At 37.9% G+C, this 18957-nt stretch overlaps 1 protein-coding gene across 2 annotated transcripts in view; it reads left to right on the forward strand.

Annotated features, from left to right (window-relative positions):
- The first annotated feature begins 434 nt into the window (after positions 1–434).
- RFX3 (regulatory factor X3) overlaps positions 435–18957 on the forward strand; it is a 135087-nt gene continuing 116564 nt past the window's right edge. For both annotated transcript variants that reach the window (XM_064502685.1, XM_064502686.1), the window contains exon 1: positions 435–1040. The gene's annotated coding sequence lies outside the window, so the exon portion shown is untranslated. The remainder of the gene's footprint in view (positions 1041–18957) is intronic.

Consider the following 18957-nt stretch of genomic DNA (forward strand, 5'->3'; position numbering starts at 1 on the left):
ACCGGCGCGGGGCCTAAGCCGGCCCGAGCCGGGATGGGAACCGCCAGCGAGGCGGCGGGTGAAGCCTAGCGGGCCACGGGGAGCTGCCGCCCCGGACCGCAGCCCCACGCGCCCGCGGGAAGCGCCCGGCCTGCCCGCAGGGGCCGCGGGGCTGCGCGGCGGAGCCGGCGCCATCGTCTCGCCCGCCTCAAAATGGCGGCGGCCGGCCGCCCCCTCTGCCCCCCGGCGGCTCCTCACAGCCATTTCCCCAAGGAAAGCGGCGGCGCGGGGAGGGCGGCGTTAGGGCGAGCGCCGGGCGGGACTGCCGCGCCGCCCGGAGCCCGCGGCAGCGCGACCCCCACGACGGGCGCCCCCGCCGCCGGGGGCCCGGGCCCTCCCCCGCCTCCCCGCCGCCGGATGTGGCGTCAGCGCGGCCGCGGGCCCGGCCCAGACGGCTGCCCGCTGGCCACGCCTCCCGCGCGGCGGGGCCCGGCGCGGCCGTTAGTGGCCGTTACCGGGTCGCCTTCGTCGCGCCGCGTCGCCCGCCTCCCCCGCCCCGCTGCGCTGCGCTGCGGCCCCGCGCTGCCGCGGCGGGCAGCCGGCGGCGCGGAGGGGCGAAGGGCCGGCGACCCCCGCGCGGCCCGGCCGTGGGCGCCGCAGTGGCCCCACAGGGGTGGCTCGGCCGCGGCCCCCGCTGCCGCGCCGCGCCGCGCCCCACCCCGCCGCCTGGCGGGCCCGCGGCGCCGTCAGTCAGGGAGGCGCCGCCTCTTCCGGGCCTTTCCGGCTGGGCCGCCGCCTCCTCCTCTCTCGCTCGCTCTCTCCCTTTTGTGAGTTATAGCAACCGTTGCCTTGTGAATCAAGCGCCATAGTCACCGTAGTCCTGGCGACTGTTACCCATCAACAACAACCGCTCCTCTCCTGCTCCTCCTCCTCCTCCTGCTGCTCCTCACCCCCATCCTCACCCCCTTCCTCATCATCACCCACAACAACAACAACAACAACAACAGCCACCAGCAGCAACAACAACAGCAGCAACACCACCACAGCCCTCCACAGCCCAGGTGAATATGCTCGTTGGGTGCCCGGCTGCCCTCCCTCCTCTCTCCCTACCCCCCAACCTCTGCCTCCCCCCTCCTTGCAGCATCCGGGCTGGGGCTGCTCCGTTGGGCTGCACCGCTGATGGAGGTGTAGCGAGAGGAGCGTGGGTCTCCCTGCCGGCTGCTTGCTTTCACCCCCCGTCTCCCCCTCTCCTTCCCTCCTCTCCTCTGCTGCCTCCCCCCTCGCCAGCCTCCGCTGTCTCTGGGTGTACTCTGCGGCTGGGCGGAGAGCGCGTCGTGGGGTGGGAGAGCGGGGATGGGGGTGTCGGCCGGGCGGGGAGGGGGCCTCGCGGCGGTGCGGAGCGAGGAGCCAGAGAGGTCTGGCCGTGGTAGGGGCCGAAGCGCGCTTGTGGCGTCTCCAGGACGATCGCGTGGATGTGGTGGGTATGCATCTTCCTTGGCCTGTTGTTTACACGAGTGGGGGGATGGAGGGAATCGGGGGGAGCAGCCTCTGGCCACAGTCTAAGATTACTTGCTTTAAAACCGAAGAAGAGCGTGGAGGTGGGAGGAAAGAAACAGCTAGAGATGGATTCTGTAGCCCACCGATAAGCCGGGGCGGGGGGGTGCAGAGGGACGGGCTCCTATTTCACTTATAGGGCCTTGTTCTGATTTGCCATGACTGCTATAGGTGCAGATGTGTGTAAACTTTCTATATCTTTTAACAGCAATCATGTGCTAGCACTTACTTTTCTGTGCTTTTTGTGGCTAAATTATTTTTCCTTTCAGTCATAATTAATGTCATTGCCGATTTTAGAGCAAGCTGTACTTTCTTTGTATTGTAAAGTGCTTTCCCATTTATCCAGTCATACCCCTACCTATACACACACAGAGTAGCAAGTTTTTTTCTTTTTACTGTCCTTCTTCTGGGGATTATTTTTTAAATGACGCTGTTGTACTGTCAATGTAGTATGAAACAGTGTATGTCTACTTGGTAGTTTATGCACACAGAGTTCATGTGGAGATGGCTGGGGAGAGGATCCATCTCAGTTGCCTTAATTCTTCACAGCGAATGAAATCCAAAACATTTCATTCTGGCTGCAAGTTTGTGTGCTAAACAGCAGAGGAAAGAAAAGAGAAAAGAAAAAATAGTAGAAAAATTTCCTTTCTGATTTTGTTATTGCTACTGTACTTCAAGAGGATATTTGGGGATGAAGGGAAAAGAAAAGGCAGTTTTTTCCCCCCCTCTCAATTTGAAATAAAAATCATGTTATTCATGAAGAACTTTTTTCATTTTTTTGAATCCCAAATGCTTGTTTTCTTCATCTTTTTTTGTATTTGCTTATTAAGATCTAAAGATTTGTGTTGCTAGCATAGGCAAATCGTATTTTATATTCTTAATTATTCTTTTGGACAAAATTTATTTTTGGTATTTCATTATGGCAGTGAAATTCTCTTTTAACATCTTCATATCCAGTTGCATTGTCCCCCTTGAGGTGTGAAAGCACCTGTCAGTGTAATTTGCAAGTTTTTTGCTTTTAAAGTGATGATTTATTTATTTCCTTATTGCTTTGTTTAATAAAATTCAGAAAAACTATATCCAAAGGAATGTTTTTGTTGTTTTTTAGTCCAAAACCTACAATAGTACATATACTTTTTCTATATTTATGTCTCTAGAGCTCTGTATCAAATACAAAGCTTCTCCTTGCAATGTCCACTAGAATTTATTGGATATCTTGCATTGGAACTGCCAAAGAATGTAACAGTGTCAATTTTTCCAAGTGCCTCTCAAGTACAGAATATGCTAACTAGTTAGCGCATTGTTGATACTAGTATTTCTTGAGCTAAGGCATACCGAATTTATCTCTCTCTTTCTTGCTTTCTCTCTCTCTTTTTTTTTTTTTTTAATGTATGTTTCACTGGCCAACTATGTAACAGAGAATACACTTTGGGCATTGACCAGAGGTCTCTACGTTTTCATCTTGTTATGATTTTTTTCAAGATGGGAACATTGAATGCTAGTTTTCTAGGCACTGCTATCAAATAAGCTTTAAGGACATTAAGAATTATCAGTGTGAGAATAAAGTCAGAGATGTCTGTGTGCATTCGGTAGATTATCATACTATATCAGTTACATAGCATGTTTGAATCTTAATGTAGTTGATACTAGCTTTATCAGGTAGTTTATTTTGTGATTCATTGGTTGCGAAATCATTCCTTACATCTAATGTCCTTCGAAAGACAGACATCAGTTCTGCACCATGCCCTACTTGAGCAGCCCTATTACTGCAGGACAGAATCCTATTCAGGGTGGAATTCCTTCTGGATATTGAGATCTGTCTTTGAAGAACATGTATCCAGACCCATGTGAGCAAAGGAAATTGCACAGGCTGTGAGACAAACCTTCTGTTTGCCTCTTTGAGGAGTATGGATGTTTCTTAAAAATTCTAATTAGAAGTACATAGTCTTGTTTAAAAAACAAAGACTTTTTAGTATTATTTAGCTATATTTGCTTAAGGCAGTGACAGCATTTTGGAAAATAATGATATAGCCATATCACCTCTGTTAACATTGTAGACCTTACTGAGAAAAGTATTATTGACACTTTATTCTCTGCAGCATTTTACTGATCATAGACAAGATCTGCCTTTTGCATTCTGATTCTCTAATGCCTTTAGCTATCACAATAGTAGATGTTTGTGATGCTAACCAGTCTTTTGAAAATAAGTAGCTTTGTAATTTTTGCTTTAGACTGTGTAGCTAAATAACTATGTTTCAGCATATCCTAATGATCCTTTCTGGATCATATGCTATGTTGTGCTTTTATTCAGCTAACTTACATTGTGCTAGTGAGGAGAGATCTCAGTGATGTAGTGAAAATAAATGAAATGGGAAACAAAGGTACAATGCTCTTACAGAGTTTAAGAGCAAGGTGTTTTATCTGATAATTATGTCTGGCTTTGTTAGTACAATCAAATTTCTTGTTTTCCACAGCTACGGTAGTTTGTGAATCACAATACTGTCTTCAGAAGTGAATCTTACTGTTTCTTTCTATTTATTAAACTTTACATTGAAAGGGAAGAATGCTGTTGTTTTCTTCTGACTTGAAACATAACCAGGATGCTAATCTTTTATCATTGTAATTCTTTTGGTATTTTAGTTAGTGTTTCTGGTCTTCGTGCTTTACTTTTATCTCCTCTTATGAAAAGCTTCACTCTTGTAATATTCCAAATTAACTTTTTTTTTTAACCTACTGTCTGCCCAAAAACTTATTAGCTGCAGATATTGACATGTGGAATATTTAGAAAAGGAATAGAGTTTTAAAAATTTAAGACATATGACTGTTTAAGTCCTTTTGAAAGATTGTTCTCACTTGAAATGACAAATCATGAATGTATCACAAGCAGGGAGAAAAACACTATTAGTGGTACACTAATGTTCTTGTTATGGGAGTTCCATTCTTAAATCAGACTCTTTGCCAAATGAACATATTAGAATACCAAAAGACGCATATTTTTAAATTATGAATTAAACTATTTTTACTAACAATGAGGAATGAAAAATTAATGAGGCTTTTAAAATGTATAGGCTAATTTTTAAAGTTGTGAGTTTTTTGTAAGCCACAAGTTTGACTTTTTTAATGTATTTTTGATAAGGATAGCTGTGAATGATGTCATTACCTCTCGCTCACAGGTGCTATGTATACCCGTGTTTTGGAAATGTAAGGAATGGTATATAGTCTGATTTGACTAAATCTAGTTTGTTAGGGACAGATGGCTGATTTAAACAGGTGTCACTTTCATTTCGTGTTCATTGTGTAGAGACTTCCAGAGGTTTACAAAAGAACTGCCTAAAGCAGGTGGCTTTCTATGCTTTTGTGACTAGCAAAATGTACTTTTATAGGAAATTTGCTCTGTGACTTGATGTGTTTTAATAGTTAACATATTGTATGAAAGCCTGAAATGCTCCATAAAGTATATTCATATTTTACTTCTTGTATTATTTTCTTATCAAACTTTTAAAGAAGGACCCACGACTATTTGGGCATGAAATTTAGTGCTTTATGGCATGTGTAGATAGCTGAAATCCTAATAACTTTCTTGCTTGAAAGATCAAGAGCAAAAAGGTAGCTTGGTGTAACATTTTGTTTACTCAATTATTGATATTTGCCTTTTTCTAAACATCACTTGTTAAATATTTTTTTTAAATAAAACAGACCTATTATTAAGAACATAGAATTAGTCTCAAACTTCAGTCTTTCATTTCTAGTGCCTTTCAGTATTAGTACATCCCTGTTATTTTTCATTTTATTATTTAACAGTTACAGTTTGCTCAGCTGTAGAAGATAAGCAAAGAAAAAAATGAAATTGAAATTTCATTTCTAAAACTTCTTAGGCATGTGCCCTTTTGTTATTAGAGGTTCTTTTTTTTCACTTTATGTTTTGTATAAAAATAACTGGAGTTTATTCTCAGTTGCTTTCCCTCTAGTAGATGCACCAGAGGGTGCTGTGCTATTTGAAATAGAAAAAGAAAAAATCCTAAAAATTCTTTCATTTAAATACACCGATAATATATTAAGGTTTAGCAAAAATCTTGCTGCATTTTTTCTACTTTTTTTGCATGTATTGCCGTACAGCAAGCTGTTATTATATTGGTAATATTATACTAAAAAACATGCGATAAATTGACTGTTACGTTATATATTTGCACTCAATATACAATCTCTGTTCATTGAAACTGAACCTGTAGTTATACATAAACTGTGTCTGTATAGCATGTAGTTGACACAATTTTTACTTACTGAAGTAAATCATTGCTCTTCTGAGAAGCTGGATGGATTTGTGTAAGAAATTCATGCATTTTATAGTGAGGTTTAGTTCTGTGTTACACAATACTACAGACCTGTCTGTTACGCACACTTTCATTGGTGAGTGTACATTCATGTTTTATTTACCTTTTTATTTATGGCCAAATTCTTTTTTAAAAATGTATTGCTGCATGTGGGTTTCTGCTTTCTCAGTGAAACTCCCCCTGGATGAAATTGGATTTAAAGTTTACCAGTTTTACTTCTGAATTGCAAAGGAGACAGAGCTTTCTCTATCAATCATTTGTTCTAAAAGAAACAGTAAAGAAGTAGTATCCTCTGTATATTTATGAGAACACCTAGGTTCCATTTCAAAAATTACACTGTGTTATATGATACTGACAGATTAAAATGTTGTCATCTTCTGTAGTTTAGTAATATCTATTATTTTTCTATACACTGTAAGATTAATAAAGCAATGCTTTTTAGTGTGGGGATGGATAATGTTCATTGTTATTTCCCTTTGGAAAAGTATGAGAAGGTGCAGGCAAGACTAGGGGTAGTATATCTTAAAATGCATGTTTTTACACATTACTGTTAGTTGTTTTTCCTGCTACAGTGTGGTAAGCTATTTGTATTTGATTTGCCATCCTCAGATTTTGTGAACCAAAATCCAGAAATGATGGATGTAGTATATGGTAAGTTACATTTAGTAAAGGAGTTTAATCTGTTGTAATATTAATTTTAATGAGACGTTGAAGTTTAAGTTCTAGCAATTCAGACTTCCTTTGTAAATTCCTAACTTATTTATAACCTTTCTTACCAGTTTAAATTCTTATATGATACCTATAGTAATGCTGTGTGAACATCAAAGCTTGTGTATTAATCAGTGAATTTGATGGAGTGTACTTAGAAGATTTTGTGACTTTTATTCGTTTATTAACAACTGGAAAAAATCTGGCAGTATTTTTAAAGGTCATTCATCCACCCATGGACTCAGTACATTGAATATATTTCTTTAGTTCTTCTCTGAGTAAATGTGTAATGCATGTAGACATTGTATAATGCATGTAGACTGTACAGGTGATATACTAGTTTCCTTAGTTCTTTTTTTTCTTTCTTATTGGACTCTTATTTTAAGTAAGTTTGTAAGCTCTTTAAGGCAAGAACCCTGTCTTTGGATACACCATAGACATCGTTATAAGGCTTTGATTTTGTTCAGATTTGTTTGCTAACACTACAAATAGTAATGAACAACTGAAAGCCATGTTTACTGTTTATTTACCAAGCAAATAGCTTCCCTTGCCTATTTTATTACCTTATAATAATTAATGTATCTGCATTTTCTCTTATGTGCCACTTCAGGAGCATTTTCTCAGTGCTGAAACTCAGTGCATTTAGGTCAGCAATGCAAACATTGAGAAGTAGAAACAGCAATAATCAATTCTTTATAAAGGTGCATTATGTTACCTTTTGTATGCCATTTAATCAGTTTATTCTACTTCAGCTAAAGTCTGTTTTTTTCCTCATTTGATTTCTTCTTATATATGTTGTTAGCTATACTTTCTTTATAAAGAAAAAAGTGTAATAAAATTCTGAGGCAAAACTACTTAAAATACAGTTATTAAGATTATAGATAACCATTATGTTTCTGTGGAGCTAAAATTTTAAAATACCTTTTTTTAGCTCAAATCAGCTGGTTCATGTATGTTGATTTTTCAGGTGATGCATTGTATACTGTTTCTAAAGACCTTTGGTCTGATTATCTTTCTAATGTACCTGAATTTGGGGGGAGAAGGGAGAGGAGTCTTGCTTAAGTGGCTCCCTTATTCTGACGATAGTGTTGAATGTTTGTAGGCTACCTGAAGGTTTTACTTGCTAGTGGATTGGATGACTAGGATTGTGAATTTGAGCTAATGCCTTTTGTGTACTTGCACTTTTTTACATAGCATCTACAAAAGCTACTATTTGTCTGTGTACCAACCTCTAAAGAAAATGAAATTTATTTTATTATTGCAACTGATACTGTTACCTGAATTGTTTCCTCCACATCCTGTGGTACTGCACTAACAGCTGAGAGTGCAATCTGAAAGTGCAAATTTTAGATGAGTAAGACTACAAATAGGTAACTGCTATTTACTAAGGAGGACCAACTCTACTCCTTATAGACGGGCAGAAGTAACAAATTTTAATTCTGTTGCCATTACCTTGTTTATGATGTCAGGTGAACATCAGGATTTCTATCTTATGTTAAATGTTATGTCAAAATGTCGTGTAAATTTTAGATTCATGTTTAAAAAATTTTGGGAGGTCTCCATCTGGAGCCCTAACTGCTGTTTAATAGTAGGACCTGTCTTCTGAAGAAAACTTCACTAGAGTCTTTCTACTCTATTGTTCTGTAACTTGCCATAAGCAGGAGAGACAGTTGAATTACAAACTTATTGAAGGAAGAACATTTCCTACTCAGTGTTCCTTGTTGCTGAGATGTACATTCTGGTTCTTCCATTAGTAAATGCATGTGGCTGTACACAAATAATTGCCATTCATCTTTTTAATGATAGTTTTTAAATACAATGTTTATTCCTGGGATTCAAAGATTACTTGCATTGGGTCTCTTGGAGATTTTGGGAAGATACAATAAAAAAAGAAAAAAAAAAGAGAGAAAGAAAAAAGAGAAGAGCCTTGATCAAAAAACCCATGCCTGCTTCCAGAAGAGCTTTCTTCGGAAAAAAAGAGTTGTTCTACCATCACCACTTTTAAATTAAATTTTCTCAAATATTCCAATTAAAAACCTACTGATATGATCATACCTATTTTTTGTGTCAGTTAAGTAGTAGGAAGTTAATCTATGTTTAAATATCTATAGCTCTACAGAATATATTACACCCATTTATAAAATCAAATAAATATATGATTTATGGAAAGCATTTGGATTACTTTTGCCAGAACTCCTGGTTATCTTCAAAGTTACATTAGCCTTGGCTAATGTGGGGCAGCTGAATGACCTCCATAACAGCTGACTTATCAAATTAGCTGTTAGGCAGGAGGTCAAATTGACATGTTAGTTTCTTAAGCATGTTGTAGCTTAAGGTCATGTCAGGAGGCAGATTTCTGTTTAATAATTGATTCAGTCCTATTTTAGTTGGCCCACTCTCTATTAAACCACTTCATTTGAATTGCAAGTTGCAAAATAACTGATAAATAATTCTTTTATATTCATTTTATTGCTTTCTATCAGGTTTAGTAAATGAAAAAAATATGAAATCTTTTTAACACCTCAGAATACACTTTGTGTAATACATTTCCCTATAACTCTGTAATACTGTATTTCCCTGTAACTTTTAGAAAAAGTCTTTTCTAGAACTTTCATGTTCTTCTGTGAACTAGACCATTCTTTCTGATGTTTTAGGGAATAAAACATCATCAACTTTAGAATGGAGGGATGCAGCATGAAAATATGCATCCAGTTCTTGATCCAGTCCCAGGAAATCCTGCATGTTCACATTCTGGGTTTTGAGGTTAGGCAAGTGTGAATGACCTAAGATGAGGACAGCAGCTCTTCATGGTGTAGTCTCATTTCAGCTTTGCAGGTGCCTTCTGGTTGAAGGTCATCTTGAGTTACGCCATTTTACTCCATCTCTCTAAAATTTCTTTTCTTTTTTTTTTTCTTTTTTTTTCTTTTTTTTTTTGCTATAAGGAGAATAGTGCTGACAGGGTATTTCCAGGAATAATAACAAGCAGGTGAATTCATAGAGGTTTTGCTGTATTTTGTGGACATGAGAGAGGTTTAGTGTCTTCTAAACCTCAGGCTGGTTCGCAGAAGGAATTCAGTATGTTCTGTGACTGAAGTATCCTTGATTATCAAACTTATGTCAAAACAAGAGAACATTTATTTGCAATAGACTGAGAATTAGAGTTGGTTCTACCAATGAATAGCATAATTAATCAAGCAAGTATGATGCTGATTGATGGATCAGACCTTCTCCTAGTATTTCTAGTGCTCTTTTTTTTTGTTGGTTCCGTTGCAGCTGTTCAGTGTGTTTTTCAGTAATGTAGCCAAGACTGTTTCAAATCATCCAGATGGTCAGGTAGCTGCTACACAATGGAACTTTATGAATTTGTGTGATTTAGGATACTCAGATTACAGTTACCATCTTATATCATTACTTTTCGGGGAGCGGGTTGTTCTTATCAAGATTAAACTTTCAGATATTAAAATTTTTAACTTACATGATCCTTATATACACCACTAAGTCAAATTTGCTGTCTTTAACAAGACTTGACAGTGTTCATTATCTTCACTGCTTTCTCCTCCTTTATGTATTTCTGTTATATCCTTATTGACATCCAAAGGACATGACATTTCTTGAATTAAGGGGAGATCTAGCTATAGCATCATGACTTCAGTGCAATGACCAACCTTCTTGACCTTCTGAAGATTGTGAAAATATATTGTTCATGTGGCCTGAGTGACAAGGTGTGTATCACAAACATACTTTGGACAACTAAGATGAAGGGGAGTTCTAGGATTGCATGTGGAAGACCGCCACTTCAGGGGTTCCCACTGCTTGATTTCAGAATGGCTTATTGGATTACATGGTTGGGGCCTGGAACAACTCAGTGCCGTAAATCTCAGCAGCCCTTAATGGGTTGTATCCTCAGCACAGTCATGGATTTGGAATATGCAAAAGTTCTAGTCCCGGCAGAGTCGTGATGGTGGTTACATGCTATGATCCAAGGATGGTAACTGCTCCAGTCCTAGGTGAATTGCTCAAGTGTCAAATGAAGCTAAAGATCTACAGGTTGTCCATCTGTAACATACTCAAACAAGTCCAAGTTGAAACCAGCAGTTTATTTTTTTCTGTAATGAAAATAAACAGATGCTTAGAATAAAGTTTATAATAGAGGGAAAGGCATAATTTCCAAAGATGGAAAATGGATGAATCTGTCAGAGAGGAATTTGAAAGTTACTTTTTGCCTGTCTATGGTGAAGGAAGGTTTATACAAAAAAAGCTTTGATCAGAGGTGCTGAAGTACTTGTCCCAAAGTATGTTGTTTAGGAAGGCATAGATTCTTTAAAAATGTCTTGAAGATGTGACTGGGGGTTGATAAAGGTTGATTGATAATATATTTAATCTTTCAATATAATTAGCTCTGTCATCTCCATAAACCAAACTGCCTCATCACAAGTGTAATTTTATGTTATAGCTGTGCTTCTGACTTCCCAACAATCTGCTCTTATCTGCTGATGTTTGAATTTTCATTTTAAAAAACATGTTTCTTCTACATTAAATACTTGGTGTATTCCATATTTTGTGTACTTATTTAAATTTTTTTACATACTCCACCTATAGCATTTAACTGGCTAGGACAGGAACTGTTAAGTTTATCATGAAAACAAAAGAATTGTAGATGCTGTGTGCTTGTCTAGGTTTTTTTGGAAATACATTTTTTTCTTGAAGACTGAAAGAAATCTGCAGCAATAATTTCATAGGAATAAGAATCATTTAGCAGGGCATTTTTTTCTTAATCAGGGTGGTCCAAACTTGCCAGTTGGAGATATCCACTGTCATAAACAATGCAGGTGCTGTAATACTGAGAGTTTCACATCTTTGGCTTGTTATAATTCCATTCCTGTATCAAGTGTATTTTCTCCTAAGATGTTCTCAAATAGTCTCAGTTTGTTAACCATACCATACCAGTGTTAGGAAGTGCATTCCTTCTTAGAATGAATGTACACCACACCTCTCTTATGAGCCACTGAGACCAAAGGGGAAGTCTGGAGCAATGAAGACTTAAACAAACTGGACGTACACAAGTCCACGGGCCCTGGTGGGATGCACCCACAAGTGTTGAGAGAGCTAGCCAATGCCACTGCAAAGCCACTCTCAATTGTCTTTGAAAGGCCACAGTGTTTGGGAGAGGTTCCAGAGGACTTGATGAAAGCAAATATCACTCCTTTCCTCAAGAAGTGCAATAAGGAGGATCCAGGGAATTACATGTAGCAAAGGCATTAGGCAGAGCGTGGCCAGCAGGTGGAGGGAGGTGATCCTTGTGCTCTGCTCAGCACTGGTGAGACCCACCGGGAGTGCTGGGTCCAGTGCGGGGCTCCCCCGGCCAAGAGAGTCATGGACGTACTGGAGCAAGTCCAGCAACGGGCCACAAAAATAGTGTGGGGACTTGAGCATTTGTCATAGGAGGAGAGGCTGAGAGAGCTGGGACTGTTTAGGCTGGAGAAGAGGAGGCTCTGGGGGATCTTGTCAGTGCTTATAAATACCTGGTGGGAGGGTGTAAAGAAGGTGGAGCCAGGCTCTTTTCTCTGGTTCCCAGGGACAGGACAAGAGGCAGTGGGCATGGATGGAGTTCCTTGAGTTTCCATCTGAACACAAGGAAGCACTTTTTTTCCTGTGGGGGTGGTTGAACACTGGAACAGGTTGCCCAGAGGGGTTGTGGAGTCACGTAAATATTGCATCCAGTTGTTCTCCTCTCCTGCCAGTACAGAAAAGACTGATAAAATGGAACGAGTTCAGCGAAGGGCCACCAAGACAGTTTTGGCCTGGAGCATACACTCCTGTGAAGAAATGCTGAGGCACTTGGGCTTGTTCAGTCTGGAGAAGAGCAGTAGTCTCCCCCTTCCCCCAATGCAAGGAGATCCTCAAGAAGATGGAGCCAGGCACTTCACAGCAGTGGGTGATGGGAGGATGTGAAGTGGTGGTCATAAATTCAAACAAGGAAATCTCAGACTGGAGCCATAAATTCAAACAAGGGAGGCTCAGACTGGATATAGTGAGAAATCTTTTCCCCAAAAGGACAGCTGGCAGGTGAGCCAGGGGCCCAGAAAGATTGTGCTGTCTCCATCCTCGAAAGTTTTTGAGCCCGAACTGTATAAAGAGCAGCCTAGTTTGACTGCACGGCTGACTTGCTTTGGGAAGAAGGTTGGACTAGAGACCCCCTGAGCTCCCTGCTAGCCTGAACTATGATCTTACCTGTGATTCTTGCTGTACAGCAGAAATTCCTAGACTGTGATACAGTTTGTCATGTTTTTCCTTGTTGCCTAGTTCCATTCCTTAGGACTGTGGTTGAAACTTGGCCTCTTGAGGGAAAAGAGAAAGGATAGTGCCTAGAGTTAACAACACAAAATAGTTGTTTTGAGATTGGGTTGACATAGGTTGGATGCACAAGAAAATACCTTGCTATTGTGTTCCTTCTTCCTTCAGTGCATTACTATGGTTATGTTATTTTGGCTCAGAGATCTTATATCGTGAACTTCACAAGCTTAGTTCTGGACATAGACTGGATTCTGTGCATTTATGCTCTCAAGAATTTTCACCTGAACCCTGCAGAGGTGAAAACAGCAATAGAGATAACTATGCAAGAGGAGGGGAAGAAATGTGTTAGGACTCTTGAGGAGAAGGCAGCCATGAAAAAAGGTTTTTAAAGAGAAAAAGAAAAAAGAAAGACTTGGAATGAATACCTTGCAAAATAAAAGCCCAACATTTGATTTATATGGGCTTTTATTTGCATTTATTTTTCAGGGTCTTAACTTGTGGTTATCCTTTTGTTGCAGTGAAAGGGAACTGCAGCAGGGGAAAAATAGCAAAGTCACAAATTTTAAGTGAAATTACTTAAAATATATGAAAAATGTGTGACTTAGTTTATTGAGTCTAGTTCAAGAGGCTGTTGATAAAACAATCTGTATTTGGCTAACTCCTAGGCGATTTATGAATCATCTTTAACAAGTAAAATGGCCTGAAATCTGAAGAGTTTTTCTGTGATGAAGGCACCTAAAATATTTAATTATGTTTGGGCTGTATTTCTGTTAACTTCAATAGGAACTAGGATGTGTTGAAAAAAGGATGTGGGAAGCAAAGGTGATCATTGCTGAGTGTTTGTGAAGAGGTGTTTGTTTAGGAAAAAAATGTTTGCTTTACTATCTAGGTGCAAATACAAAATGAGCAGCAATGATGGAGGTGGAAAGTAGTAGTTTGAGGATGTATGTATGCCCGTAACTCTATTATTGGTGAAATCAGAAAGATATTTTCTGAATCATTGCCCCTGTGGATGGAAGTGGTTCTATCGATACATTGTTTTGGCTGGGGTTTGGCTGTTGTGGAGGAAGTCTTACTCAGATGCTGAAGTCCACAGCAAAATTAATGTACCTCTCACTCAGGTTCAAAACTGCTTGAGGGATAAACGAAGACATATTTACGTATTGCTAATTGTGATAAATATAGTTATAATAATCAAGGCAGTATTGGGAACTAATCCCTTTATTTAAATACAGGTGTTTCATTCGTAGTTGAACCTAATTAAATGATTAAGGCATAAACAAGTTAATACATTATTCAGAACCTGCATTTGGGTTGTATTCATAAGTTTGTTGAACTTGCCTCCCTCAAATTCAGGAAGTTCAGTGGAAAGGGTTGTAAGATTTCCATAACTTGCCTGTGGCACATTTTCTGCTTGGAAAAGATGCTTTTTCCAGTTGAACTAGATAACTGAATGGACAGGGAATCTTGAAATGTCCTAAAGGATCTAACAGCATAACATTGCCAGAACATTTTTTCATGGATCTATATTCTTTTGTGCTTTAAGAGGATCCTGCCAAGTGATGCTGCTCTGATCTTATTTTTGCAAGCCAGGCACTGATTAAAATGTATAGCAAAAAAATTAAAGTGATAGAAGTCTTACTGAACAAAACAAAGAGCTTTATTAAGAAAAGTTATTTTATTATATACCTTTAGCAAACCTGGAGTATTATATTCATAGTATTCAGCATGGTGTTGTATGTGTAATAGCATTAGCTATCCCATTTTTAGTATGGGACCATCAAAATCTAAACTATCTATTTAATATTGATATTTTACTGTTACTTGGCAATTCTGAAAAGCAAATGAAACAATGGGATATAATATTTTTCAACGTTGCTTTTGTTACCAGCAGTATATTAAGTTATTAAGCCTTGCTATGTCCTTTATTGAGTTTCAGATCTAAAATTTACATTTACTTTCTGCTGTTCATCCTGTGTACTTTCGATGCATATTGTCACAGAATGTTCTTTACATTTGAGTTGTTTTATGATTCCCTGTATGTACATGAGGATAGAGTCTAATAAAATAGAGATTTTATTAAACAATTATAAAAATCAGTTAACATTACCTTTTATTAAACCTTCTTTTAAAAGTAGTAGTATTTAAATTTTCTAAACATTAGGCTCAAGCTTTTTGTCAGATTACATGAAAATTTTTGCTTAGAACATACCATGACTTTATGAGCCAGAAAAAAAACCCCAAATCATATTTTGGATCTAATTATTGTGTATTTCTGGAGATTCCATTTGTATTATAAATACAGTTGTTGTAAACATAGAGATTTGTTACTGTTGTTCACGATTGTAACAGTTCTAGCTTGACTCATTGCATTTTTTTCATATTTGCAATTAATGGGATTTCCCTTAGTAATTTTTTTCAGTTCTGTGTCTTGATATGTTATTCACTATTCATTACTTCATGGTTTTAGCCTGTGCTTGCTATTAGCTTGGGCTGTGATTTTGCTTTAGGAAAAAAAGTGATGGTAGGTGATTTCTAGTATAAAATACATATACTAGAAATTTCTTTTTAAAGCAAACCATGAGATTGGTTGTTTAGTATTTTTTACTTCTAATTTTTTTCTTGTAAGAACAGTTACACTTTTTTCACTTTTATGTTTTTACATGTTTAGTAGAGTCAGTCTAAGTTAAAAGTGTAGAGAACTTTCTCTGAGAGAAGTGCAGTGATGAATACAGAGGATTTAATTACTTTAGAATATTGATTATATATTTATAATCTAAAAACAAACAAGTTGAAGTGGCTGGTTTTTAAGTCATACATGGAACAAAAATAAAAACATTGGCATCTATCCAAGAAATACAAGCTGAAGCTTTTTCAAGTCACTATCTTTTAAGGTGTGACTACTGTTAGGTTGGAAAAGCAGAACAGGAGAATGCATGATTTAGGAATGGAATGTCTTTTACTGCAGGGCGTCTAAAAGTCAGTATGGTGTTTTCTTCTGAGTAGGCTTATTTCTGTGTATATGAATGCTTATATACTTGTACATTCAAATTATTTCATAAAATACCACAGTCAGTCATTATTTTTGAAGCATTTATAGGAATAATAGTGCTTTGTGAATAAATACATGCTTTTGAAAGCTGACGTATTGGGAAAAATGATATAAGAAAGCAAACAAGGTTAAAATGGATATCTTAATGTTGTCCAATGTGATATTGAATTTGAGGCATGTTTGATAAAATAATATTCTTACGGTAAGAGGAATTCTTTGTCACTGCTTCTAACATAATAAATCTCTTGTGTATTGCCTGTAGAATTGCTCTCCTTGGATTTGCTCTCAAGTATATAAAAAAGGAAAGAACAGGATAAACATGGTGAAATGTTAGTTACCTCTTGCACTTAGATGGCAGGTGACATAGAGACTTTTATCTTCAGAAACATCAGTCTTCAAGGGTTTTTTTCATATTTTTTTTCCTAACTCAGAGTGGGATCGTTTGATGTGCTTTAGAGCTAACTTTAATATAGTACTAGGAAAATCATAATTTAATTTTATTATGACTATACTTTAAGTATGTGAGTACAAGACAAAGTGATAGATTTTTAAAGAGATATTTGGAATTCAGATAATAGGGGAGGGTAAAGGATATCTTTGGAAGATAAAGCGGTACTGAAAAATAAGAGTAGCCTTTTTAGAATGTTATCCAAATTTTACAAATGCTTTGTGAGTTTGTGTTTGAAAAACACATGAAAAAATTAATAATGGGATATTTTCTTCTTATGTATACCTAAAGATTGATTGCTAATTTTCTTTCTCTTTTTTTTCCCTAGGCAGTAAATAAAGCTATACATCAGTCTTTAAATCTTTCTTCATGTCAACATTTTCAGTTCTTTTGCAGTTTATTGCTGCCTTATTGTATTGTCACTGCTGAGAGTGACATCTATGCATGTGTATTTCGCAATTATTATTTTGTTTTCAGTTTTTCTTGATACTCACTTTCAGTCCTTATTAACCTTCTCAGTTCAATATCCACTGTTTTTTCTGGTTCCTTGTTGGATGCTTTGCTCCCATGTGGTTTAATGTTTAACCGCTTACCTGGGATAGTGGGGTGTGACAAGGCTGCTAAGCATCACACACGAGGTATCTTTGACATAGATCCAGCTGGGCTATTGGGGATAGCCTGCAGCTACTAATCTTAACTTCTAGGGACTGCCGGGTGCATTCTTTGCCAGCAGCCACTTTGCTTTCTTCTTTGCTAATCTCCAGCTTTCTTTGGGATGCTTTTGCCTGCTTCATCTCAACTACGCAGATTTGACACTTAAAATATATTTTGAGCAATACTGTCTTGGTCAATTTTATATCATTGAAAAGAACATGCAGAGGTTCAGGATCTGTTTTTTCATCAGCAACCTAAGAATAGGTAAACCTCTCCAAACTTTGAGGAATAATCATATTGAGGGGTGGGAGGCTTTGAGGATATCTTAAAAATTTTAAGCTTTATAAAATAATGTATAAATTATTTATAAAAGTGTGCTCAACTGGCATCAGCTAAAATTTTTCCAGAACCTATTAAGACTTGCCCCTTTTGCTACACCACAATGCAAAGCTTCTTTGCCTGGCCTGACACCCTAGGGACTGCTGCTGCTTGCAGCAGTGAGATTGTCAGAATGTATCCAGTTAAAAATAAGTACAATCCTTTGAGACAATTAGAAGCCAACTCTTAAAAGAAAACTTGTGCAAGTAATCCTTACAGTGTAAGTAATCCCAAGGCATCATCATTTAATACATTTTTTACAGTCATAATTTTCTACATCTGTTTCTACACACTGCTGTTTCTTGATCAGTTTTCATCAATTCATCATCAGTAACTTTTAAGCAAGTTCAGTACTGATCAGTATTAAGTTACTAGTTGGCTGTTGCTTCCTTCAAGAAAGCTGGAGTTTAGGGTTTGAAATGTTCAGATTGGGTAATTCTAGTAAGTTTGGAACTGTTTTTCGTAATAAGTCGGGAAGTTATGCATGTTGAGAGATCCATGCTTCTTTTAGAGATGTTCTCTTTCTGAATTCTTTCAATCCTTTATATTAATATGCACATTCATAATCCTTTATATCTTTTATATGTGACAAATTTGAATGGTTTCATATTTGAGTGCATTATTCATGTACAGACAAGAGGGATATAAAGATCTTCTGATAATTTATCATTATAGATTTAATTTATTTCATGTCAGTGTGTAGTTTTAATAACAAGATTGTTGTGTTGATAATTTAGACTGTGACTTTCACTACCGTAATGACAAACTCAATTTTTCAGTGGAACTATGACAAAGCAAATTTAGCTTTCTTTGGTGTTGATCTTTTATAGAATATAAAAGTCCTCCTTCCTTCCTTTTATGTTAGAAGACATGAAAAGGATACCATTTCCTTTCATATAATTCATTAAATGATTAAAAAACCCATATCATTTAAATTTTACGGCAAACATTATTTAGTAACAAATTCATATATATTATTTTTACAGCCACATATATGTTGAAATGTGTTCTCCTAAATACATATGAAGTGAAGATGGTATACTTATTTTATTTCAGTCACTGTTTTTATAGCACTTTGCCATATGTACTCATAAGTCTGTTTTTTTCTGAATCTGAAGTTTTTAGCTTTCATAGTCATGAAAGTTTAATACCTAATGCAAATGGTAAGTGATGTGATTGAACACAATAATGTAGTTTTGATAAATGAAGATATTAAGAACATCTTAAGTTTCAGTGAGAACTATAAACAGACAATTTGCTGAGACATATCTAGTTTTGTTGAAGTGAAGTGTAGTTTTATTAGTGTAAATTCTGTATACTATACTTTTGTTCAATGTTACGTTCATTGTATTTGATATATTAGAGATGAACAAACTTGTGCCCACAAGATGCCTGCTTTTTGTCGCATGTGAAGTGCACCAATTTGCAATCATTCTGAAGATTTCTGGATAGTGTCTTTAAAAGTGTTTCCACTTCTGTTTAGCTTTATAGCCAAACAGTGAGTTTTTCAGAAAGCTAAAAATGACCAACTATCTTCATGGCTTTTCACTACTAGCTTG

This window comes from Dromaius novaehollandiae, chromosome Z (assembly GCF_036370855.1).
Source record: "Dromaius novaehollandiae isolate bDroNov1 chromosome Z, bDroNov1.hap1, whole genome shotgun sequence".
NCBI classification, from domain to species: domain Eukaryota; kingdom Metazoa; phylum Chordata; class Aves; order Casuariiformes; family Dromaiidae; genus Dromaius; species Dromaius novaehollandiae.